We start from the raw sequence: 12,770 nt of genomic DNA, 5'->3' as shown, positions 1-12,770 counted from the left end.
TAACATTTTCAATGTTTAATGGACCGTGAAAATCTATTTTAGCATTAAAATTAGAAATATCATATCATAGGGAACATTTGTACTAAGTTCAAGTTGATTGGTTTTCAACTTCATCAAAAACTACCTCGACCAAAAACTTTAAACTGAAGCAGGACAGACGGACGGACGGACGGACGCAGGCACAGACCAGAAAACATAACGCCCATAAATGGGACATAAACATGATGTGTTGGTAGATATAGGAAGATGTGGTGTGAGTGCCAATGAGACAACTCTCCATCCAAATAACAATTTAAAAATTAAACCATTATAGGTTAAAGTACGGCCTTCAACACGGAGCCTTGGCTCACACCGAACAACAAGCTATAAAGGGCCCCAAAATTACTAGTGTAAAACCATTCAAACGGGAAAACCAACGGTCTAATCTATATAAACAAAACGAGAAACGAGAAACACGTATATATTACATAAACAAACGACAACTACTGTACATCAGATTCCTGACTTAGGACAGGTGCAAACATTTGCAGCGGGATTAAACGTTTTAATGGATCCAAACCTTCTCCCTTTTTCTGAAACAATAGCATAACATCACAACATAGAAAAACATACGATAAAATATCAATTGGCAGACTTAACTCAATCAAAAAACGTATGATTACACAATGAACGAATAAATTTGATCTGCGATATCTGAATACAAATGCACAATTAATTAAATATGGTACTTCATTTGACACATTTTTGAAAAATTGATGTAAAAACTATGTTACATAGCCTCCCACAGTCGTGTATTCAATACGTTAATATCTAGGTTTTTTTTAAACGTAAAATTGTTGGGAAGAATTTGGAACATGAGTCTTATTCGTCTCCAGGCTGGTTCGCTCTCCTGTAACATACTCACATATAATGGTATCCGAGTCATACAGATAAAGGACCGGGAACGAGTCTAGTACATGTACTTTGTTTTTACAGATCGCTTCATTTCAAATATACTACAAAATGTCTAGTACATGTAATTCTTTTTTACATATCTCTTCATTTCAAATATACTACAGAATGTACTTTTTTACGTATTAAGAGGGACGAAAGATACCAAAGTCAAGTTTATACTTATCCGTCTAAATCAAAGTTAAACTGACGATGCCTTTAAAATAAATATTTTTCATTTATTGAAAGGAATTTATCCGGTCTGGAATGTTTTCTTACCGGAATGTATTAATAAAAAATAGTTTTTATGTGAAAAATGTGTTGTTAATAATAAGTCTATACCTGCAGCGTTTGGTTGTCAGATTTTGTGTTTGTTTATGCACGGATTAAGATCATTTATATGAAATAAAGTAAACTCTGTCGATCTGTTTAAATATAAACGATATTTCAAAAGCTTGTTTTTTTTATTTTGAATATTAAACTCAATATTGATATTTATCAACGAAACCTCTTTGCTTAAACAAATAATCTCACATAAACAAATGTTTTATCATTTAAACGTTTAAGTGATTTCAAAGTGGAAAGTTTGATCTACCAGGCGCAATAAAGAAAATTGATCTTAAGTAATATGGTAACATAAAAATGTTCAAATTTGTTTTACAATCGTTAATAGATATAGGAAGATGTGGTGTGAGTGCCAATGAGACAACTCTCCATCCAAATAACAATTTAAAAATTAAACCATTATAGGTTAAAGTACGGCCTTCAACACGGAGCCTTGGCTCACACCGAACAACAAGCTATAAAGGGCCCCAAAATTACTAGTGTAAAACCATTCAAACGGGAAAACCAACGGTCTAATCTATATAAACAAAACGAGAAACGAGAAACACGTATATATTACATAAACAAACGACAACTACTGTACATCAGATTCCTGACTTAGGACAAATAATTTTATTATATGAGTCAGTCTGAGATATGAAAACTATTGAATTTTGTTTACGATTAAATATTTTGAATACAAAAAGGACATGCTGGCACTCTAAATTGATGCAAAAAAAAAAATTATGTCATAATATTCAAATATTGCTTCCTTTTTTATTATACAATCAATCTTTATATCAAAATATAACTCATTTACTATGTGGACTATTTAGATTTACATAACAAATTGCTTATATGGTCAGTTTTGGTTGTTTCCAACAGATAATTAGGTCTTTCCACTTTTCTGTGGAAAGTCCTATTGTATTTGTTCTGATTATTATTATTATTATTATTATTATTTTTTTTCTTCCGCCAAATTTTTTTCTTGCGATAAATGTTTGTTTCGCAATATGTCGCTTAGATATTTCTCATATGGTATCGTATAGTTTATGCGCTTTTAAATTTCACCCTGCTAAGCCGAACCATTTTCTTTGTGAGAGTTATCTCCCTATTCACTGTTTATCATGTGTGTGCATCTCCTTCATAACAAAAAAAGATAGCGACAAAATTCTTTTCACAAATTGTTCGTTACATCCTCAGTAATTTTTGGCGTATTTGGATCGAAGCGATTCGATGAAATTTTATAGGAGTTATCTACCTTTACGGAATAAATTTGTCGCTATATTTTTTTAACTCATAAACCGTTAACCGTATAACCCTGGAATGTTTTTATTTGAGTCCCCTGATTCCTAACTAAGAAAATTAGGTCAAGGTCAAAGGTCAAGGTCATATTTTAGATTTTCATATGTCTTTGATTTCCCTATAATTCTTGAATGGTTATAGATACAGAAAATTTAAGCAGTGAAAAATGTTGAGTACTTCAAGGGGCAACTTTGTTACTTTATGATTGTATTGGTTTTACCATTATATAAGGGACATAACCCCCATTGATGGTTTATAAAAAGCCATTATTGGGCAAAACTCTTAAACAAAAGGTCCTTGACCCATAGGGTGTTTTTTGCAATGACATTGTGAAGCAATGACCTTGACAAAGGTCACAAGGTCAAAGGTCAAGGTCATGTCCATATGTGATTTGGGGCACTACTTGAAGAGTTTTATGTGTGTTTGCCTGCCAATCAATCAATCAATCAATCAATCAATCAATCAATCAATCAATCAATCATGATCATGATCAATCAACCAATAATGATCATGATCAATCAATCAATCAATCAATCAGAGGATTCAAGATCTTCTTTGTTTCTTTTACGCTGTTTCAACTGACCCTATCTAACGTGTTTTACCAACCAACCAACCAACCAACCAACTAATCAATCAATCAATCAATCAATCAATCATGATCATGATCAATCAATCATGTTTCTGTCTCATGTGTTTAATATAGGGTCCAAGATCTTTGTTTCTTTTTCGCTGTTTCAATTGACCCTATCCAACGTGTTTAACCAACCAACCAACCAACCAACCAACCAACCAACCAACCAACCAACCAGCTAATCAAGTAATCAATCAATCAATCAATCATGATCATGATCAATCAATCATGTATCCGTCTCATGTGTTTAATATACGGTCCAATATCTTCTTTGTTTCTTTTTCGCTGTTTCAATTGACCCTATCCAACGTGTTTAACCAACCAACCAACCAACCAACCAACTAATCAATCAATCAATCAATCAAGTAATCAATCAATCATAATCATGATCAATCAATCAATCAGTCAAGTAAGTAATCAATCAATCATGATGATGATCAATCAATCATGTTTCATGAAAAATTGAAATTTAATATTGTTCTTGCGTCACTTCTGAAAAAAAAATCCACATGTACTCTGAAACTACAAGTACAATCGACCTCAAAATTTGCAGTCAGCAGTGCATACATGTACTAAAAGTTTATAAAAAAACTTGGTGCAGCTACCTCTCACGAATTTTCCTAGAGAAAATAAATGGCAATGCCGTAAAAATCGCTGGCTAGGTCCGTAAATCTCAGTAAAAACCTACAATAAAATGTCCGCTCCGAGATTGAAATACTAATCTGTGTTACAAACAAGTGCTGAAAAATGTACATTATCAGAAAATAATCAATAAATGTGTTTTAAAGTTACACCGGATCAATTAAATCCAAAACATGCACTGCCCGTGAACTGTCAACAAGATGTCAATTTCCTACAATGACAAAAGAAATTACATTGTGTATATTCCATCTCTATAGATGTTGTCTGTCCAACGTCCCGACCTAAAGAGAAATAAAAAGACTATCTTTTCGTTATTATAAACCCGTGTCACGTGATGTGGCGCGCGCGCTGTACCTAAAATAAAAGAAAAACTTTCCAAACTAAACATGAACCTTTTCCGGTAACAATAATATAAACCCCATACAGAAACAAACAAACAAACAAACAAACAAACAAACAAACACCCCCCCCCCCCCCCAATTCAATTAATTTTAAAGGGGGAAAGACCCCCTACAATTGCTTTTTTAAAGCAATTGATTTATATTGTAAAGAACCTTTTTAACCATTCTGTTCCGTTAATAAAAAAAAAAAAAAAAAAAATCCCGAGACCCCGTTTTGCAGCCCCCCCCCCCTTTTTTTTTTAACCCTTCACTTACAACTGAATGTAGGTTGTGTGCTATCGATCCTTTCAACGTAAAACGAACGACAACTCCAGTTTTTTCCATATTATTAGGTCTTTCCACTTTTCTGTGGAAAGTCCTATTGTATTTGTTCTGATTATTATTATTATTATTATTATTATTTTTTTTCTTCCGCCAAATTTTTTTCTTGCGATAAATGTTTGTTTCGCAATATGTCGCTTAGATATTTCTCATATGGTATCGTATAGTTTATGCGCTTTTAAATTTCACCCTGCTAAGCCGAACCATTTTCTTTGTGAGAGTTATCTCCCTATTCACTGTTTATCATGTGTGTGCATCTCCTTCATAACAAAAAAAGATAGCGACAAAATTCTTTTCACAAATTGTTCGTTACATCCTCAGTAATTTTTGGCGTATTTGGATCGAAGCGATTCGATGAAATTTTATAGGAGTTATCTACCTTTACGGAATAAATTTGTCGCTATATTTTTTTAACTCATAAACCGTTAACCGTATAACCCTGGAATGTTTTTATTTGAGTCCCCTGATTCCTAACTAAGAAAATTAGGTCAAGGTCAAAGGTCAAGGTCATATTTTAGATTTTCATATGTCTTTGATTTCCCTATAATTCTTGAATGGTTATAGATACAGAAAATTTAAGCAGTGAAAAATGTTGAGTACTTCAAGGGGCAACTTTGTTACTTTATGATTGTATTGGTTTTACCATTATATAAGGGACATAACCCCCATTGATGGTTTATAAAAAGCCATTATTGGGCAAAACTCTTAAACAAAAGGTCCTTGACCCATAGGGTGTTTTTTGCAATGACATTGTGAAGCAATGACCTTGACAAAGGTCACAAGGTCAAAGGTCAAGGTCATGTCCATATGTGATTTGGGGCACTACTTGAAGAGTTTTATGTGTGTTTGCCTGCCAATCAATCAATCAATCAATCAATCAATCAATCAATCAATCAATCATGATCATGATCAATCAACCAATAATGATCATGATCAATCAATCAATCAATCAATCAGAGGATTCAAGATCTTCTTTGTTTCTTTTACGCTGTTTCAACTGACCCTATCTAACGTGTTTTACCAACCAACCAACCAACCAACCAACTAATCAATCAATCAATCAATCAATCAATCATGATCATGATCAATCAATCATGTTTCTGTCTCATGTGTTTAATATAGGGTCCAAGATCTTTGTTTCTTTTTCGCTGTTTCAATTGACCCTATCCAACGTGTTTAACCAACCAACCAACCAACCAACCAACCAACCAACCAACCAACCAACCAGCTAATCAAGTAATCAATCAATCAATCAATCATGATCATGATCAATCAATCATGTATCCGTCTCATGTGTTTAATATACGGTCCAATATCTTCTTTGTTTCTTTTTCGCTGTTTCAATTGACCCTATCCAACGTGTTTAACCAACCAACCAACCAACCAACCAACTAATCAATCAATCAATCAATCAAGTAATCAATCAATCATAATCATGATCAATCAATCAATCAGTCAAGTAAGTAATCAATCAATCATGATGATGATCAATCAATCATGTTTCATGAAAAATTGAAATTTAATATTGTTCTTGCGTCACTTCTGAAAAAAAAATCCACATGTACTCTGAAACTACAAGTACAATCGACCTCAAAATTTGCAGTCAGCAGTGCATACATGTACTAAAAGTTTATAAAAAAACTTGGTGCAGCTACCTCTCACGAATTTTCCTAGAGAAAATAAATGGCAATGCCGTAAAAATCGCTGGCTAGGTCCGTAAATCTCAGTAAAAACCTACAATAAAATGTCCGCTCCGAGATTGAAATACTAATCTGTGTTACAAACAAGTGCTGAAAAATGTACATTATCAGAAAATAATCAATAAATGTGTTTTAAAGTTACACCGGATCAATTAAATCCAAAACATGCACTGCCCGTGAACTGTCAACAAGATGTCAATTTCCTACAATGACAAAAGAAATTACATTGTGTATATTCCATCTCTATAGATGTTGTCTGTCCAACGTCCCGACCTAAAGAGAAATAAAAAGACTATCTTTTCGTTATTATAAACCCGTGTCACGTGATGTGGCGCGCGCGCTGTACCTAAAATAAAAGAAAAACTTTCCAAACTAAACATGAACCTTTTCCGGTAACAATAATATAAACCCCATACAGAAACAAACAAACAAACAAACAAACAAACAAACAAACACCCCCCCCCCCCCCCCCCCCAATTCAATTAATTTTAAAGGGGGAAAGACCCCCTACAATTGCTTTTTTAAAGCAATTGATTTATATTGTAAAGAACCTTTTTAACCATTCTGTTCCGTTAATAAAAAAAAAAAAAAAAAAAATCCCGAGACCCCGTTTTGCAGCCCCCCCCCCTTTTTTTTTTTAACCCTTCACTTACAACTGAATGTAGGTTGTGTGCTATCGATCCTTTCAACGTAAAACGAACGACAACTCCAGTTTTTTCCATATTATTAGGTCTTTCCACTTTTCTGTGGAAAGTCCTATTGTATTTGTTCTGATTATTATTATTATTATTATTATTATTTTTTTTCTTCCGCCAAATTTTTTTCTTGCGATAAATGTTTGTTTCGCAATATGTCGCTTAGATATTTCTCATATGGTATCGTATAGTTTATGCGCTTTTAAATTTCACCCTGCTAAGCCGAACCATTTTCTTTGTGAGAGTTATCTCCCTATTCACTGTTTATCATGTGTGTGCATCTCCTTCATAACAAAAAAAGATAGCGACAAAATTCTTTTCACAAATTGTTCGTTACATCCTCAGTAATTTTTGGCGTATTTGGATCGAAGCGATTCGATGAAATTTTATAGGAGTTATCTACCTTTACGGAATAAATTTGTCGCTATATTTTTTTAACTCATAAACCGTTAACCGTATAACCCTGGAATGTTTTTATTTGAGTCCCCTGATTCCTAACTAAGAAAATTAGGTCAAGGTCAAAGGTCAAGGTCATATTTTAGATTTTCATATGTCTTTGATTTCCCTATAATTCTTGAATGGTTATAGATACAGAAAATTTAAGCAGTGAAAAATGTTGAGTACTTCAAGGGGCAACTTTGTTACTTTATGATTGTATTGGTTTTACCATTATATAAGGGACATAACCCCCATTGATGGTTTATAAAAAGCCATTATTGGGCAAAACTCTTAAACAAAAGGTCCTTGACCCATAGGGTGTTTTTTGCAATGACATTGTGAAGCAATGACCTTGACAAAGGTCACAAGGTCAAAGGTCAAGGTCATGTCCATATGTGATTTGGGGCACTACTTGAAGAGTTTTATGTGTGTTTGCCTGCCAATCAATCAATCAATCAATCAATCAATCAATCAATCAATCAATCAATCAATCAATCAATCATGATCATGATCAATCAACCAATAATGATCATGATCAATCAATCAATCAATCAATCAGAGGATTCAAGATCTTCTTTGTTTCTTTTACGCTGTTTCAACTGACCCTATCTAACGTGTTTTACCAACCAACCAACCAACCAACCAACTAATCAATCAATCAATCAATCAATCAATCATGATCATGATCAATCAATCATGTTTCTGTCTCATGTGTTTAATATAGGGTCCAAGATCTTTGTTTCTTTTTCGCTGTTTCAATTGACCCTATCCAACGTGTTTAACCAACCAACCAACCAACCAACCAACCAACCAACCAACCAACCAACCAACCAGCTAATCAAGTAATCAATCAATCAATCAATCATGATCATGATCAATCAATCATGTATCCGTCTCATGTGTTTAATATACGGTCCAATATCTTCTTTGTTTCTTTTTCGCTGTTTCAATTGACCCTATCCAACGTGTTTAACCAACCAACCAACCAACCAACCAACTAATCAATCAATCAATCAATCAAGTAATCAATCAATCATAATCATGATCAATCAATCAATCAGTCAAGTAAGTAATCAATCAATCATGATGATGATCAATCAATCATGTTTCATGAAAAATTGAAATTTAATATTGTTCTTGCGTCACTTCTGAAAAAAAAATCCACATGTACTCTGAAACTACAAGTACAATCGACCTCAAAATTTGCAGTCAGCAGTGCATACATGTACTAAAAGTTTATAAAAAAACTTGGTGCAGCTACCTCTCACGAATTTTCCTAGAGAAAATAAATGGCAATGCCGTAAAAATCGCTGGCTAGGTCCGTAAATCTCAGTAAAAACCTACAATAAAATGTCCGCTCCGAGATTGAAATACTAATCTGTGTTACAAACAAGTGCTGAAAAATGTACATTATCAGAAAATAATCAATAAATGTGTTTTAAAGTTACACCGGATCAATCAAATCCAAAACATGCACTGCCCGTGAACTGTCAACAAGATGTCAATTTCCTACAATGACAAAAGAAATTACATTGTGTATATTCCATCTCTATAGATGTTGTCTGTCCAACGTCCCGACCTAAAGAGAAATAAAAAGACTATCTTTTCGTTATTATAAACCCGTGTCACGTGATGTGGCGCGCGCGCTGTACCTAAAATAAAAGAAAAACTTTCCAAACTAAACATGAACCTTTTCCGGTAACAATAATATAAACCCCATACAGAAACAAACAAACAAACAAACAAACAAACAAACAAACACCCCCCCCCCAATTCAATTAATTTTAAAGGGGGAAAGACCCCCTACAATTGCTTTTTTAAAGCAATTGATTTATATTGTAAAGAACCTTTTTAACCATTCTGTTCCGTTAATAAAAAAAAAAAAAAAAAAAATCCCGAGACCCCGTTTTGCAGCCCCCCCCCTTTTTTTTTTAACCCTTCACTTACAACTGAATGTAGGTTGTGTGCTATCGATCCTTTCAACGTAAAACGAACGACAACTCCAGTTTTTTCCATATTATTAGGTCTTTCCACTTTTCTGTGGAAAGTCCTATTGTATTTGTTCTGATTATTATTATTATTATTATTATTATTTTTTTTCTTCCGCCAAATTTTTTTCTTGCGATAAATGTTTGTTTCGCAATATGTCGCTTAGATATTTCTCATATGGTATCGTATAGTTTATGCGCTTTTAAATTTCACCCTGCTAAGCCGAACCATTTTCTTTGTGAGAGTTATCTCCCTATTCACTGTTTATCATGTGTGTGCATCTCCTTCATAACAAAAAAAGATAGCGACAAAATTCTTTTCACAAATTGTTCGTTACATCCTCAGTAATTTTTGGCGTATTTGGATCGAAGCGATTCGATGAAATTTTATAGGAGTTATCTACCTTTACGGAATAAATTTGTCGCTATATTTTTTTAACTCATAAACCGTTAACCGTATAACCCTGGAATGTTTTTATTTGAGTCCCCTGATTCCTAACTAAGAAAATTAGGTCAAGGTCAAAGGTCAAGGTCATATTTTAGATTTTCATATGTCTTTGATTTCCCTATAATTCTTGAATGGTTATAGATACAGAAAATTTAAGCAGTGAAAAATGTTGAGTACTTCAAGGGGCAACTTTGTTACTTTATGATTGTATTGGTTTTACCATTATATAAGGGACATAACCCCCATTGATGGTTTATAAAAAGCCATTATTGGGCAAAACTCTTAAACAAAAGGTCCTTGACCCATAGGGTGTTTTTTGCAATGACATTGTGAAGCAATGACCTTGACAAAGGTCACAAGGTCAAAGGTCAAGGTCATGTCCATATGTGATTTGGGGCACTACTTGAAGAGTTTTATGTGTGTTTGCCTGCCAATCAATCAATCAATCAATCAATCAATCAATCAATCAATCAATCAATCAATCAATCAATCATGATCATGATCAATCAACCAATAATGATCATGATCAATCAATCAATCAATCAATCAGAGGATTCAAGATCTTCTTTGTTTCTTTTACGCTGTTTCAACTGACCCTATCTAACGTGTTTTACCAACCAACCAACCAACCAACCAACTAATCAATCAATCAATCAATCAATCAATCATGATCATGATCAATCAATCATGTTTCTGTCTCATGTGTTTAATATAGGGTCCAAGATCTTTGTTTCTTTTTCGCTGTTTCAATTGACCCTATCCAACGTGTTTAACCAACCAACCAACCAACCAACCAACCAACCAACCAACCAACCAACCAGCTAATCAAGTAATCAATCAATCAATCAATCATGATCATGATCAATCAATCATGTATCCGTCTCATGTGTTTAATATACGGTCCAATATCTTCTTTGTTTCTTTTTCGCTGTTTCAATTGACCCTATCCAACGTGTTTAACCAACCAACCAACCAACCAACCAACTAATCAATCAATCAATCAATCAAGTAATCAATCAATCATAATCATGATCAATCAATCAATCAGTCAAGTAAGTAATCAATCAATCATGATGATGATCAATCAATCATGTTTCATGAAAAATTGAAATTTAATATTGTTCTTGCGTCACTTCTGAAAAAAAAATCCACATGTACTCTGAAACTACAAGTACAATCGACCTCAAAATTTGCAGTCAGCAGTGCATACATGTACTAAAAGTTTATAAAAAAACTTGGTGCAGCTACCTCTCACGAATTTTCCTAGAGAAAATAAATGGCAATGCCGTAAAAATCGCTGGCTAGGTCCGTAAATCTCAGTAAAAACCTACAATAAAATGTCCGCTCCGAGATTGAAATACTAATCTGTGTTACAAACAAGTGCTGAAAAATGTACATTATCAGAAAATAATCAATAAATGTGTTTTAAAGTTACACCGGATCAATTAAATCCAAAACATGCACTGCCCGTGAACTGTCAACAAGATGTCAATTTCCTACAATGACAAAAGAAATTACATTGTGTATATTCCATCTCTATAGATGTTGTCTGTCCAACGTCCCGACCTAAAGAGAAATAAAAAGACTATCTTTTCGTTATTATAAACCCGTGTCACGTGATGTGGCGCGCGCGCTGTACCTAAAATAAAAGAAAAACTTTCCAAACTAAACATGAACCTTTTCCGGTAACAATAATATAAACCCCATACAGAAACAAACAAACAAACAAACAAACAAACAAACAAACACCCCCCCCCCCCCCCAATTCAATTAATTTTAAAGGGGGAAAGACCCCCTACAATTGCTTTTTTAAAGCAATTGATTTATATTGTAAAGAACCTTTTTAACCATTCTGTTCCGTTAATAAAAAAAAAAAAAAAAAAAATCCCGAGACCCCGTTTTGCAGCCCCCCCCCCCTTTTTTTTTAACCCTTCACTTACAACTGAATGTAGGTTGTGTGCTATCGATCCTTTCAACGTAAAACGAACGACAACTCCAGTTTTTTCCATATTATTAGGTCTTTCCACTTTTCTGTGGAAAGTCCTATTGTATTTGTTCTGATTATTATTATTATTATTATTATTATTTTTTTTCTTCCGCCAAATTTTTTTCTTGCGATAAATGTTTGTTTCGCAATATGTCGCTTAGATATTTCTCATATGGTATCGTATAGTTTATGCGCTTTTAAATTTCACCCTGCTAAGCCGAACCATTTTCTTTGTGAGAGTTATCTCCCTATTCACTGTTTATCATGTGTGTGCATCTCCTTCATAACAAAAAAAGATAGCGACAAAATTCTTTTCACAAATTGTTCGTTACATCCTCAGTAATTTTTGGCGTATTTGGATCGAAGCGATTCGATGAAATTTTATAGGAGTTATCTACCTTTACGGAATAAATTTGTCGCTATATTTTTTTAACTCATAAACCGTTAACCGTATAACCCTGGAATGTTTTTATTTGAGTCCCCTGATTCCTAACTAAGAAAATTAGGTCAAGGTCAAAGGTCAAGGTCATATTTTAGATTTTCATATGTCTTTGATTTCCCTATAATTCTTGAATGGTTATAGATACAGAAAATTTAAGCAGTGAAAAATGTTGAGTACTTCAAGGGGCAACTTTGTTACTTTATGATTGTATTGGTTTTACCATTATATAAGGGACATAACCCCCATTGATGGTTTATAAAAAGCCATTATTGGGCAAAACTCTTAAACAAAAGGTCCTTGACCCATAGGGTGTTTTTTGCAATGACATTGTGAAGCAATGACCTTGACAAAGGTCACAAGGTCAAAGGTCAAGGTCATGTCCATATGTGATTTGGGGCACTACTTGAAGAGTTTTATGTGTGTTTGCCTGCCAATCAATCAATCAATCAATCAATCAATCAATCAATCAATCAATCAATCATGATCATGATCAATCAACCAATAATGATCATGATCAA

This window comes from Mytilus trossulus, chromosome 11, assembly GCF_036588685.1.
Source record: "Mytilus trossulus isolate FHL-02 chromosome 11, PNRI_Mtr1.1.1.hap1, whole genome shotgun sequence".
Lineage (NCBI taxonomy): Eukaryota > Metazoa > Mollusca > Bivalvia > Mytilida > Mytilidae > Mytilus > Mytilus trossulus.
Note: the sequence above shows the minus strand (reverse complement) of the source record.